Source organism: Peromyscus leucopus, chromosome 9, assembly GCF_004664715.2.
Source record: "Peromyscus leucopus breed LL Stock chromosome 9, UCI_PerLeu_2.1, whole genome shotgun sequence".
Taxonomy (NCBI): Eukaryota; Metazoa; Chordata; class Mammalia; order Rodentia; family Cricetidae; genus Peromyscus; species Peromyscus leucopus.
This window is the reverse complement of record NC_051070.1, coordinates 77,554,586-77,568,453: the sequence shown is the minus strand read 5'-3', so window position 1 is coordinate 77,568,453 and position 13,868 is coordinate 77,554,586.

The following is a 13,868-nucleotide window of genomic DNA, read 5'->3' as shown; positions in this document are numbered from 1 at the left end:
TTTTCTTCAGAATATATAACTTTATACTATGTAATGTCTGCAATAGGAATAGAAATCAATTTAAACATAAGAAAATTAACTTGATTATGTAAAACATTATTATCTACACATGCAAAGAATTTATGTTTTTCTTCAGAATAGTTACCATAGGCAACTGGATACGTAGGGTGATCATACTTCCATCCCTGTTTGGTGTTAGATTTTCTTTTGAGTGCCTAACAAGTTTTGATGTGTATTGGGGGTGCTTCAGAGTCTCACAACGTTACTAGGAGGTTACCTCATTTTCCAGGGAAGGATGACATAGTAACTTGCACATAGTGAGTGACAGCTCAGTGACAGTGTGTCAGAGCCAGGTTTAAGTGGAACATCAATCTGAGAATCACATTCTTCTCACTCAGTTTGATTGAGCCAATTTTTAAAATTTCCTTTTTCCTTCCTTCCTTCCTTCCTTCCTTCCTTCCTTCCTTCCTTCCTTCCTTCTTCCCTCCCTTCCTCCTCCCCTCCCTCCCTCCCTTCCTTCCTTCCTTCGTGCCTGTCTGCCTGCCTGCATTTCTTTCTTTCTTTCTTTTTGAGCCAAATTACTTTGAAAGTTCTTTAGAACTGAAAGCACTATCATTTTAATAAATATATTTGATGTGCTTGGAACATTGCTTTTAGGATGTTTTTGTGTGTTCAAGATAGTTAAATGATTTTTGAAATAGAATATGGTAAAACAACAACAACAATGGGAGACCTTGGTCTATTAATATGTTTTAGAAACAAAAAAGGCAACTAAGAATGTTCTGGAAGAAGTACATCAATTACCTTGTATGGTTTTCAAATTGAGCCAGAAGATGTTTTAAAAATACTGTAGGTTTTTAAATGTCTAAATCATCACAGGTATTAGAAGGGTAGAGACAGGCATGCTGATACAGATCATAATCCCAGCACTTGGGAAGTTGAAGCACAGGGATGAAGAGCTTGAGGCTGGCCTGGGTTACATATCAAGTTCCGGGACAGTCTAAGAGTCTCCAAAAAGAAAGTGAGAAAGGAAAAAGTTAAGGGAGGAAGTGGGGGGGTGGAAGAAGGGAAAGAAAAAAGTGGTACTTGATATAGAAATATGAAATTTTTTTTGGGGGGGGGACCAGGCTGGCCTCGAACTCACAGAGATCTGCCTGCCTCTGCCTCCCGAGTGCTGGGATTAAAGGCGTGTGCCACCACCGCCCGGCAGAAATATGAAAATTTTTATGTCATTCCTAATCCTATCCTTGAACTCCAGGGTTAGAACAACCATTCTAGTTCACACCTTTTAAAAATTTATATATCAGTGAGTTGGCAGGACAACCTGTCAGCCTGAAAGTTCCTTCCCATGTATATCCTAGCCCCTAAACACATTAGGTAATGCTTCTAAAAGAGTCCAAGGCCCTGCCTAAGCCCTTCAGATCTTGCCTGATATCTCTCTAGCCCTAGCCTCACCTTGGAACTTTTCTGGAGAAGAATGTTCCCATCAGGGCATGCTTTATCAATCAGAAATTTCAGTATTTCAAGATTTTGAGAGATGAATGCAAATTCATAATTAAAAAAAGAAGACCATTTATTTAAACATAGTCTAAAGAGTAGCTTTTCAAAAAAAAATAATAATTCAAGCTCCAAAGCAGATAAACCCAGTCGGCCCTTGCCTGGTTGGAGGTTTTTATTTGTTTGTTTGTTTTGCTGTTGTTTGTTTGTTTTTTCAGCTGTCACTCAACCCAACTTTCATAAGTAGACTCAAAGAAAAGACACCAAAACTCTTTTCTGACTTTTCCATATTTAGCACAACACCACACAAAATTGCTAAATACCATTTAACCACACTGACCAACCTGAGGCCTATAAATTCAGTATTCAGATACTTGATTACAGACCACAGGAAGACTGTAAGGAAGCAACCCTCCCTCAGATCTTCTTCTGGTTATTCATGAGTAACATGGACTCTCCTCATTTCTTTCTACCATGACTGTCAGCTCTAGTTTCTGGTGCAGATGCTTGGTTATGGAAGGTACCCTCCAGCCAGAGTTGGGGAACAATTTTCTGCTATATTTATAGTCCAAAAGGAAAATAAGAGCATATATTTTTTGGTTTCACAGTAAAATTCCAAGCAAGACAAGGGTCAGTCACCCAGTTTTAGGAGGGCCAACATGGGACCAGTATTAGACAGAAAGGGAGAAATATTATGGAATAATCTTTTTGTACACTGTGTAGATATGTCTTTGCTAAGGGACCTTCTGATTGGTTTAATAAAGAGCTGACTGGCTGGTAGCTAGGCAGGAGGTATAGGTGGGGCAGCAAAACACAGAGGACCCTGGAAGAAGGAGAGCGGAGACACAGGAGTCATCAGTAAGACACCGAGAAACAGGAGGTGCAAGATGAAAGAGAGGTAAGGCCACATAGCAGAATGTGGATGAATAGAAATGGATTAATTTAAGTTGTAAGAGCTAGTTAGTAACAAGCCTGAGCTATCTTCTGAGCATTTATAATGAATATTAAGTCTCTGTGTCAGTTATTTGCGAACTGGTAGTTGGGAAAGAAAAGTCCACCTACAGACCAGGAAGTTGCTCCTCTGGGATAGCCAAGCATCACCTCTACTTAGATGAAGACCGTCACCCTCTCCTCCTTCAAAATCATCTTCTTTCTTCTGGATCTGTTTGGCACAGGAAGGAATAAGTGATGGCAAGCACAGCCTAGGTGTTTCCTTTCTGGGATTAGTCTATATTTTATAGAGATGAGCCTCAGGGTCCTTACTCACCCCAGGAAGTATTTGAGGAACAGAGGCAAACCACCCTGCCCACCAATGTCAAAGATGGGCTCTTTGACCCTTTACCAAAGCCACTTCTATTCATAAACTTATTTATGTAAGTTAGAAAATTATAAAAATTAAAATGTTTAAGTGTTCCTGATGGCAGAGTTTCAGTTTTAAAATATAAACCCTTCATTTCTTTCCTCTGTGATAGATAGTAAATGCAACTTACTGACCCAAGGCAGGCCTTGGAGCTGCAAAATTCTTTACTAATTTGCAAAGCTCATATTGTGGCTTTACTATGCTTCAGAGATAAAACATGCTGTGATTGGCCTTGCAGAGGTATTGCACGAAGATGCCATCAAACCAACTTTGCCATTAAAGAGGCTATGAGTGAGAGCAGGTATGTATTCTAGATAAACTTCCAGAGTTTTTACATGACAAGACTGCCTCTACTCTGTGCCATGAAATCTTTAAAGACAGCAGGTTTAGTCTTGATGGGGCACATGAGGAAAACATTTATGTTGCCTATATTTTTAGACACAAGACAGAGATTTTAATTCTGGATCATTTAAAAAGAATAAAGATTATGCAGAATACATAGATGCTTCAGGAATGATGGAAGTTCAGAAGGTAGAAAATCCAAATTGCCTTGTGTAATGAGCCCAGAAAGGCTGGATCTGGAGCTACTGTGACTAGGCCATTGACATACACCAAGGCCATGTATGTCAAATGACCCCAATACTGAGCATGGCTTCTGTACTGCTCTTTCTCTTGGCCCTAAACTTGATCTCATGGTAAAATGATCTCACTGTCAGGGAACATTCACTTCAATCCTCATTTGCTTGCTTCTCTGAGTCTTTATTCAAAGAGTGGAGTGAACATGTTTGAATGGTGGAGCCAGGTCAGATGCTATGCACTGCCAAAGAGAAGGACTAGAAGGTTGGCCCAGAGCATATTTAGCTTCTTTGATGATGAATGTCTGTGTACCTCCCACCAAAACCCCTGGGTGGATAATTATGCCCTGGGAGTGAAGGTCAGATACTGGGTAGCCAGGAGGACTGCCTTGCTGCACCTGAGGACGGGGGCAGCGACCTTCTCTCACCATACAATTTAGTCCTTGCTCTGAATGCTAGAAGATTCTCCTTACTCCCAGACCTGTGAATCTAGGATCATTGGTGTATATGGCAGAGACCTGTGACTCACTAGAATTTTCTGTGTATCGTGAGTGGCAACATCAGCAGAGCTCCTGGGTCATGCCTAGCTGGTATCTAGAAAGACAAAAGAAAAACATAAATGTTCTGGAAAAACTAGGGTTGGTGAATCAGTGTTCTGAGAATCAAGGCTAAGGAACCCCATCTTTAGAGAAGCTGCATTTTGAATGAGAACTGGGAGTTCTATAGACATGTTCATGGTGAATGCGGACAACACAGGTGTCAGCTTCCAGCTTGGGCCCTCTTGTTCCTGTGATATGCTCCCCACCATCACCAGAACTCATCTTCCAGAGGTTTCTACGATCAAAGAAAAGCCTAAGCACCTCTGCTGGAGGAAGATCATACATCTTCCTGTTAAGCCACCTGTTCTTTCCTGACTCAGCATTCACTTTTCTTCCATTACTACAACACAGAATTCCTCTAGGAACGACCCATTTCTGCCACACGTAGGGATGCTCATCTTGAATCTAGATTTAGATCATACTACTTGCATGTGATGAGTAATTCAGGGGAAGGTATACGACTCCCCCCTCCCCAGCACCTCAGTCAGAGGAGTCTAGGTCTCTTTTGAACCTTTAGGAGAAAAAAAGTTCCCTCCCCAGGAATTACTAAGTCAGTATGTCATACCTGGGTCTCCTGATGAGCATTTTGCCATTACCGTAGAGAACAAAACCAACAGAACAATTTAAGTAGATAATTTTTGAAAACTTAAAAACCACATATACCACTGTGTGTGCTGGGGATGGGGCTGTGCATGCATGCATGTGTTTATGTGTGGGAACTGGAGGTAACTAGTTGTTCCTCAGGTGCTGATTACCCTGTTTTTTGGACAAGATCTCTCTCACACTGGGACCTGGAGCTTGGTAGTTAGGTTAAATTGGTTACTCGTTGAGCCTCAGGGATCCATCTGTCTCTGCCCCCAGAGCTCTGAGATTACAAACACAACACGTGTCCCTACACTAAGCTTTATTGTAGGTGCTGGGCAGTTGACACAGATCCCAATATTTCCCTGCCAGGCACTTTAGTGTCAAGCCGTCTCTCCAGCCCACAGCATCTGTTAGACACTCCAAGGAAGCCACATGCAGCAGAACCTTTCACTATTGGAGCTTATACTTTTTAAAATATTTTTGATGGTGTCTCAGAGAAATATAATGATGGGATTGCCACTGAGTGCAACAAAAAAATCATCACCCAAAGTGGGTTGCTAACTATTTTAAGTTCCATTTAGTGTCTGGTGGTAATGCTTTTCATCATAAGTGCTTTGTAATTTCTAAGTTTGTGAGGCTTAAATAATTATGTAATTACTTTGTACAGCCACAGAGCACCACTTGAGTTGGGTAGCTACTGGAGCACAGTAAGCTCTTCATTATAAATTATATTACGCTTAGCACATAATTTATAGTTTATATGACAAGAATAGCCATATCATGCAACTATTCCGTAATAGCATAGCAATTACTCCTGTGTTGTGGGAACTGCCAGTGGGATGGGTATTTCTTTCGTAATTACAGAGATGATAGCATCAAATCGGACAACCTCCCAGTGATAACGTTTTTAAGTATAAATTCAACTACAGTTCGGTTGCTTCCTCTTAACCATTCTAGCGGAGCAAGAAAGTGAACGGAAGAAAATATCTTCCTGCCATTTCAATATGAGATGCTATTGAGCAAGCATATTCTTCAGGAATGGAAGCTTGGGAACGGATCGTGTGTAATGAGATCAAAGTCTTCATTTATATTCTGGCAAATAAATAGGCCTTGGTTGGCCCCAAGAGTTCAAGATCAAGGGACAGTGCAGGAAAGTTATATTTGGTTCTAACATAAACCCAGTTGCCAAACTCCCCTGAAAGATGTGGTGTGAGAGCTAGGCTTCCATATGGCCTGGGAGGAACCCGGAGACAAGGAGGCCGTGGACTCGGAGGTCTGACTTGAGTCCACTCTGGCACTACCTGGCTGGTGATCATATCAACTGAGTGACCGCTGTCTCTGAGAACGGTCTTTATCTCTAGATTTAATGAAATCACACTTTGCTGCAAAATGCAAGCCAGACAATATATTTGGGAGTGGTCTGGCATGCGATGACTAAAGAGCAGGACTCTAACAGCAGAGGGAAGGGACCCTTGGTCTCGTCCATCTGATTTAACTTGAAGTCAAATACTCTTTCTTCACACAAACTTTCATAATGAAATATAAAGAAAATGATAGAGTGCCTACCCACCAGGTGCAAAGACTTCCTGATGAAATCCATTCCTTTTCTCTCTCTTCCTCCCTTTCCTCCCCTTCTTTTTCCTTTTCATCCTGTTTCCCTTTTTTCCTTCTTTTAGTGTAACCTGGACTTACCCCCAAAAGCTTTCACGCATATCTTTTTTTTTTCTTACAAGTTGTAGTGCTCAAAGACTTTGAGTTTCACCTTCTCAGTGAGGAGTATTTTCTTAGCCAAACAAACAAAAGAATAAAAGAGTTGGGAAACCAAGTACAAAGCTGTGTCTAGATGTGGTGTGTGATACAACTCTCTAACCAGATTCTAGAAAACACGCACCTGAGTCCTGAGGGAAAGAAATTATGGTGATTCTTTTTAAGGGCTTGGAATTCTTTTTAATGCAGTCAGCTATTTCTTCTTAAATAGGTAGTTTCATTTAGTGGTGGCCCTGAAGTTGTTAGCTCTAGTGTTTCTTAAGTTAAACTGGCTTAAAATAAAGAATGATGGGCACACCTCACACATGTCTCTCCTGGATTTAGAAGAGCTAACTTAGAAAGGGGATTTTTTTCAAGACAGAAAGACTTCCACAGAACTTTGAACTTTTGCTGGACGTCAGCGTCGTTACGACCACCCCAGGTATCTATAGCTGAAGATAGCAGTGAGCTGTGTGAGTCCTCTAGAGGTAAATAAGAAACACAGAGCCGTTAAAAGGTCCTTTAAGGATCAAAGACAAGACAAGAGAAGCATCTTCCTAAGTGAATCTTCTGTGCTAAATGTGCTGAGCCCTGGCAGTTCTTACCTCAGGCTAGCCCTTCCATTCATTCCTATATAAATGAATCAGAAGCATCTTTGGGAGCAGCTGCTCTAGATCCCCACTGGTTTCTGCTCTGTCTTCAAATGTTTTTCTTTTGTTTAAGCTTTCTTAACCATTGCATTTTTATATTAGTTTTCTAAGACTGCTATGAAAATATGCCATAAACTAAGTGACTCAAACACACACACACACACACACACACACACACACACACACACACACACACGTATTGTCTCACATTTCCGTAGGCTAGGACTTGCAAATCAAGGCACTGGCCAAGTCTCTCCTCTTTTTGGCTTGCAGGTGGCTACTTTCATTATTTATACCATAATCTCCCATCTACTGGTTTTAAGCTAATGTTTCTTTCCTGTAGAATTCATGGCAATGCGCTGCTTCCAGTGTTATGGTCTCCAGAATGCGAGTTTTGAGCAGGTGATCAGAATTGGATGAAATCCTGAGGATGGGGCTCTGAGCTGGTGATGTCAGGGGTCATCTAAGAAGACATCCTGGAGACCTTGTCATCTCCCCCTAGGCATACACAGAGGTTCTGTGAGCACACGAGGTGGTGGCCATGTCTAATCTGAGAGAAGTTGCCTCAGACTGAAACTGGCATCTTTATTTTGTACTTTCAAGTTTTCAGAGTGGAGAGAAATAATTTCTGTAATTTCAGCAGCCAGTCTATGATATTTTGTTTTCACAAACAGAATAAGGTGGTGCCTACTTTTAAACTTCCCTTTTTATAAGGGCTGTGGTCAGACTGGATTTGACTCACTCTAATGATGTCCTTAAAGCTTGATTACAGCTGTGAAGTTAGTTACATTGTGTGATATTACAGATTAGGATTTCAATGCACACATGGGGGAATTTAATTCATAGTCATTTGCTCTCTCTCTCAGGTATAAAGGTGGATGCATGACACAAATTACCTGCCAGCCCTTTCCTCCAACAGCTTAACTGAAGTGTAAATACAAAAGGCTGCAGTTTTTAATGAAATACACACTTGATAAGCGCCAAGGTGTCCCCACACACCCTACCTCACCGCAATCATGGTGTGGGATGATTTCTGTTCTTTCCATTTGGTCTCTACTCTCCTTTACCTGGTTTTCTGTCCTCTTTTAGAGTATTTTATTTTCTTCACTTTTCTTTTACTTACTAGTTACAGTTTCATTCTTTTGTTAACTTAGTAATTTATTCAACTAGACATCACTTTACATACAGAACAAAGCCTTACAACAGTGAGCTTCAACTTTTCTCAAACTGCCCTGTGTGACACTTTTGTCACGCTTTATTTTTATAGGCTATGAAGTTACCATACTGCATTTATTTTAATAAACAATCTAAAACCAAATTTAAATAAGATGGATAGAATATTAAATCCCTACCCATGTGGCTGTCACCTCGGTGCTCTTCCTTCTCTTCTGTGGCTCCTGTTTCCTCCTGGCCTGAAAGAGTGGCTTTCACTATGTCTTTCACTAAATGTCTTTCAGCTTTTTATGTCTAGAAGGGTAGTTGTTCTTTTGGGGAACAAACTTTTACTGAGCCTGAATTCTCGATTGACAGTTTGGTCTATTAGCTTCCCTGTCTCCTCAGCTCTATTAGTCAGCTGCCCCAACTCGAGGAGTCTGCTAGGTCCTGTGAACTCTCTCCATGAGTACTCTGTCTTTCCTATTACTCAGACTAGTCTCCATCCTTGCCTGATGCCCAGGGTTTTAACATTCACCATTTTATATGTTTTATTGTTGTTTCAGAAAGGAAGGCACATTTGGCCTTTGTTACTCCAATTTGATTGGAAACAGAAATACCCTCCTCCTCTTCCTCCTCTCTATCACCGCCATGGCCACCACCACCACCACCACTACCACCATCACCACCACCACCACCATCACCACCATTACCACCAACACCACCACCACCACCACTACCACCACCATCACCACCATCACCACCACCACCATCACCACCACCACCATCACTACCATCACCACCACCTCCATCATCATCATCACCATCACCCACCACCATCACCACCAACACCAACACCATCATTAAAACACGGAATGACGTACAAAGGCCTTTGGGAATTGTTACTTGTGGATCCTGTCTCTTGCTGAATGGCAACCGTTCTTTGTCAGGAGTCCCGTCTCCCAGGCTCTGTGGATGGCGCTGACAAACGTGAGCTGGCTCACATTCTTCTTTGCTAATGACTGTCCAGTGCTAAACTTCACAGACTTTCCCCACTCTCTCTCTCCATATTCCTGTCTCCTCACAGTTCCTTCTTCCAATTCATAAGCTGAGGCTCCACACTTCTGAATTAGTCCCTCAGGGGAGGGACTGGGGCATCTATGGCTGGGGACAGAAGCATCTTGCTTTGGGAACTACTTTTCTCTCTGTTTAGTTTTATTAAGACAGGAGCTCATGTCGCACAGGCTGGCCTCAAACTCATTATGTAGCCAGGGATGGCACTGAACTCCTGATCTTCCCCAATGCTGGGAACAGGCATGGTACCTTGTCTAGCTTTGGTTTGAGCTCTATGGAGGTTTCCTGGCAGTTTTTTTTTCTCCTACCAATGAAGTTGTTATTGCTGAACGGCCAGTGTTGTCGCCTGTATTTTGTAGATCTGTGATTATTCTCTTAGTGCATGGGTGACAGGGGTTAAAGAGACATGTCTCCCCTTTACCAAAATGCTAGAGGGACACAAATACAGAAAACAAAACTAAAGTAAACCAGTGCAGCTCAGATTCGGAATCTACATTATTGGGCACAAACCTCACTTTGCATACTTATTCAGAAAACAAAAATTGTGCTGATTTCTATTGTGAACTCAAATCTGTCAGGGTGGAGGAAGCTCAAATGGGATCATCAGAAGGTTTCACATGACTTCCCGCTAAGATGTAGCCACATAAGGGTGCTTATGGTTTGGAAAGATCACACAAGCTCTTGCTGTGTGTCCATGCAAGTCCAGCCTACCGGCTTTACCTCCTTCTAACATCCATGCTCCAGGCCATAGCAGATGTGTTCCCCCCCCCAGGTCCAGCAATGTTTGATGCTGCTCCTGGGAAGATGGAAAACCTTCTTTCTTTCTTTGTCACATCGGACTGTGGAGACAGTAGGGATGCTGGCTGTTTCTTCTCCATGTTCTCACTGCCATCTCTGGTTACTTCCAAGAAGTGAGACACAGATCCCTGCGCTCTGGGATTCCCGGGATCTCTGCAGGGTTTCTCCTTAGAGGAAGAATGGGAACACCTGGGAACACCTGTGCTCTAGAGCAGCGGCTTCCCTGTCTCCCTTCCCATTGCCCTTCTCTCCTGCTAGCTCTCACTTTTTGTATGCATTTGTCTGTCTGTCTCTCTCTGGGTATACTTATGTATATAAACATCACTCAATGTGTTCTCCTAAATCATTGATCTGATGTCTCCTTTTCCTTCCTCTAAAATCCTAGGCAAGTGAAAGACACGAGGCAAAAAATATCCCCCTTTTCTGATTGCTTAAAATAACAACACAGATGAGCCTAAGTGCTTGAGAAAGTCAAAAGGAAAAATAAAATGTGAGAAAAGATTAACATCTAAAAGTGCCACTTTAGTGCCGTACTTTCTGATCTTTTTCTATATCTCTTTTCCTCCCACCTCTGACACTCATTAGTCATGTGATCTTAAGAAAGTTACTCTGCTTTCTGTGTCTTAGTCTCCACATCTGAAAAATGGGCATAGTAACACCACACACACACACACACACACACACACACACACACACACACACACTCTGCTTGGGACATTATCTGGCACTTAGTACTAATTAACTGTCAATGATTAGTATAATTATGACTAGTCATATAATAATTAAGGGACTAAAATCGTGAGAGCACAATTTTTCTTCTACACACATTGGCAAAACCTATAATTTGAGGTCTAGAAGAGATACGAGACATCTCCCAGCCCAGGCTCCTCATTAGCCAGACACACAACAAGTCAGCAGTGACTGGCTGTGGTTGACTCTTTCCTGGGGATTCTATTTCTATTCGCCCTAGAGGGTAATGAGAGACCAACCAAGAGCTTCCACCCAAGTCTAGCTTGGAAAGCCAATGAGCTTAGTTGGGGTTATTTATGGGCAAATGAGTGAGGGGTTACTTACAGGCATGTGGGTGTACAGGAACACACACAACTTAGGGGCATCTGTGCCACTAAAGAAGAGCCCCTCCCAACCCACCCAACACTACTAACAGCCTGTATAGCCTCAGGCTGGGATATTCATGCATTTTGTGAGTCCTCTCCTCTTCTGCAAAGGAATGTTAGTGGGCCCCATTATGTTAGTGACCCCCAAATGTAAGAGTCTCCTGTGGATAACCACAGTCACTCTGCGTTCAAGATAGCAGCAGCTACGCCATGCCCCGAGGACAAAGTTCCACAATTTTTGCCCGAGAGAAACTGGCTGTGGAGCAGTCCTCTTGATTCTTGGTGAAGATATTCCCATGAGAGAAGGGCACTTAGACTTTACCCACAACACCCCCCTCCCACCTCGCCACGTGACCACTCCTGGAATCCGATTCCCTCTGCTCCTAACAAGAGTAGCTGCTTTGGTAACAGGCTGGGTGCTCCCATCAAGGCAGTATGAGTGAGGACGGGCATTTTCAAGTACCAGTCTCTAGGGGCTATGCCTCAGGTGAGGGAAAAATAGCCGGTGACGCTTTACTATGTCACCTGGAGTACAGCACTTTCTCCCTCTGGTTCTCAAGTCTCTGTGAATCATTAGGGTTGGTTAAGAACTGGTTTTCCTATGGTATTACAAAACAGGTCCCCCGAGTCAGACTTCTTTGGTGTGTGTGTGTGTGGCGGGGGTGCTACATGATACTTCAGGTTTGGGAATGAGTAATCCTGGGGGACTCTGTTGTAGCTTGAGTGTGAAATGTCCCCTGTAGGCTCATGTGGATGCACTTGTCCCCCAGCTGGTGCACAGTTTGGGAAAGTTACCTAACATTTATGAAGTAGAGGAAATGCATTGCTGGAGGGCGGGCCTTGAGGCTTTACAGCCAGACCCCACTTCCTGTTTTCTCTAAACTTCCAGACTGCTGATGCTACGTGATAGATCCGCCTCACGCTCCTGCCACTGTGCCTCTCCTGACGTAACGGACCATACCCCTGCTGGAACTTTAGGCAAAAATAAACCCTTTCTCTTTCCACCTGCTTTTTCTGAGCACACTTTCTCACCGCCACAGAAGAGAAACTAATAGAGTGGCTAAGCTTTCTTTCATTTCTGACATGCTTTGACTCTAAATCAAAGTCCCGGACCTGGCAGCATTGCCCACAGTGGCATTTGAATGTGCTGTTCTTGTGTCCAGAAAGCTGTTGGCTACAACAGAGCATGCACATGATTTCTGGAAGGTCAGCTTCACACTGTGCTTTGACGGTGCGCTTCTACCCTCCCCGAGGGCAAGACCCTGGCATGAACATGGAGTGGTCTCCTACTGGGATGAGTCACCCACAGTACAGCTTCTTTAATCTCTGAGAGTGACAAAAATGTTTCTGTAACATAATCCTGGGGGCCCAGGCAGATGGACTGTTAATGGGTGAAATGCCGTTCTGAGGGGTCCTTCAGATATTTCAAGTCAGGTGTGCCTCTGGATTAACCCTTAGATCTGTTTGCCATCTCTAAATCCCATTGGGCAACTCAAGCCAGAGGTGAGACTCTCAAGTTTAAAACATTCCAGGATGGAAGAAGCCACCTGGTAGTTAAAGTTTTGGGTTACCCGTCTGTGGCTGCAAAGTGAGGCTGATACTTCCTGATGCCGCTTTCCCCTCACAGGGCAGGAGGTGAGGGTGACCGAATTTCTCTGCGTGTCCAAATCTTCAGCTGGGCTTCAGAGGTGGGCTGTGCACCGAACACACCTGCACGGAAGGAAACTGGGCTGGGACCGTTCATGTCGGTGACCTTGGTTCCACTTCTCTAGAAGAATGTAACCGCTTGGAAAGGAGTCTTTAAAGACAGGTGTCTGACTTGACAGTGTTGCTTTTGACCTTCATGCTGAGAGAGAGGAGGGGGTGGGGTTTCAAATGACGCCCTGCTGCCTATAGCATAGGAAATGCCAACAGCTTGTCGTTGCCTCAACACAGGTCTGTCACATGGTCATTTTCTCATATTTGGTGTGAATTGGCTTTTTTTTTTTCCTTAAGTTTTACTAAAACTATTTTCTAGGGTTCATCTTTAATCCTATTTTATCTCCAAACAGTGCATATAACTTAACAATGTATTATTCAAGTCTTGACCCTTGTGTGTTTTTCTATAATATGAAACTAGAAAGTATTTTTGATTTGTGGGTGAATGTTTGGGATCAAAGTCTTTTTAGATTTATCACTGTAAAGAGGCAATCGGCTGAACTGGAGTGTGCTGACTTTATAAAACATTGTCCTTGCTTTAAGAATGACCATTTATGCTCTTCACCATAGCAACCGAGAGAATGTCTAAGGTCGCCGGCACCACACTTACCCGCTATCAGTTAGCTTGGCCTATTTGCCAGCTGTGAAGGCTAAATTCTGCAATCACTCTTCTTGGTTAGAAAGCAGCAACAACTTCCTCATGTCTCTCCTCTCTCTTCCTTGCAGTAGTTGTATTCCATACATGGGAAGAGGATACAGCAAGGGCGCATAAACCAGTTCCCTCAAGGGCAGACCTGGCGGCTGGTCCCCACCTTGAGCCACCCTGACAGCTGTGATGTGTTGTCTTTGTACGTGGGGATGTAAACCAAGATTTATAATTTTCTCTTTTGCCTTTAAAGACTTAAAAAGAGCAAACAAAGTACGGATGGAAAACAGACAACACAAGCAGCCAACCTTGGTGTCGGCTCTGGGATTCTTTTGCCAAAGGGCTCAGGTGAGCTTTTTCTTTCCACCTGGTT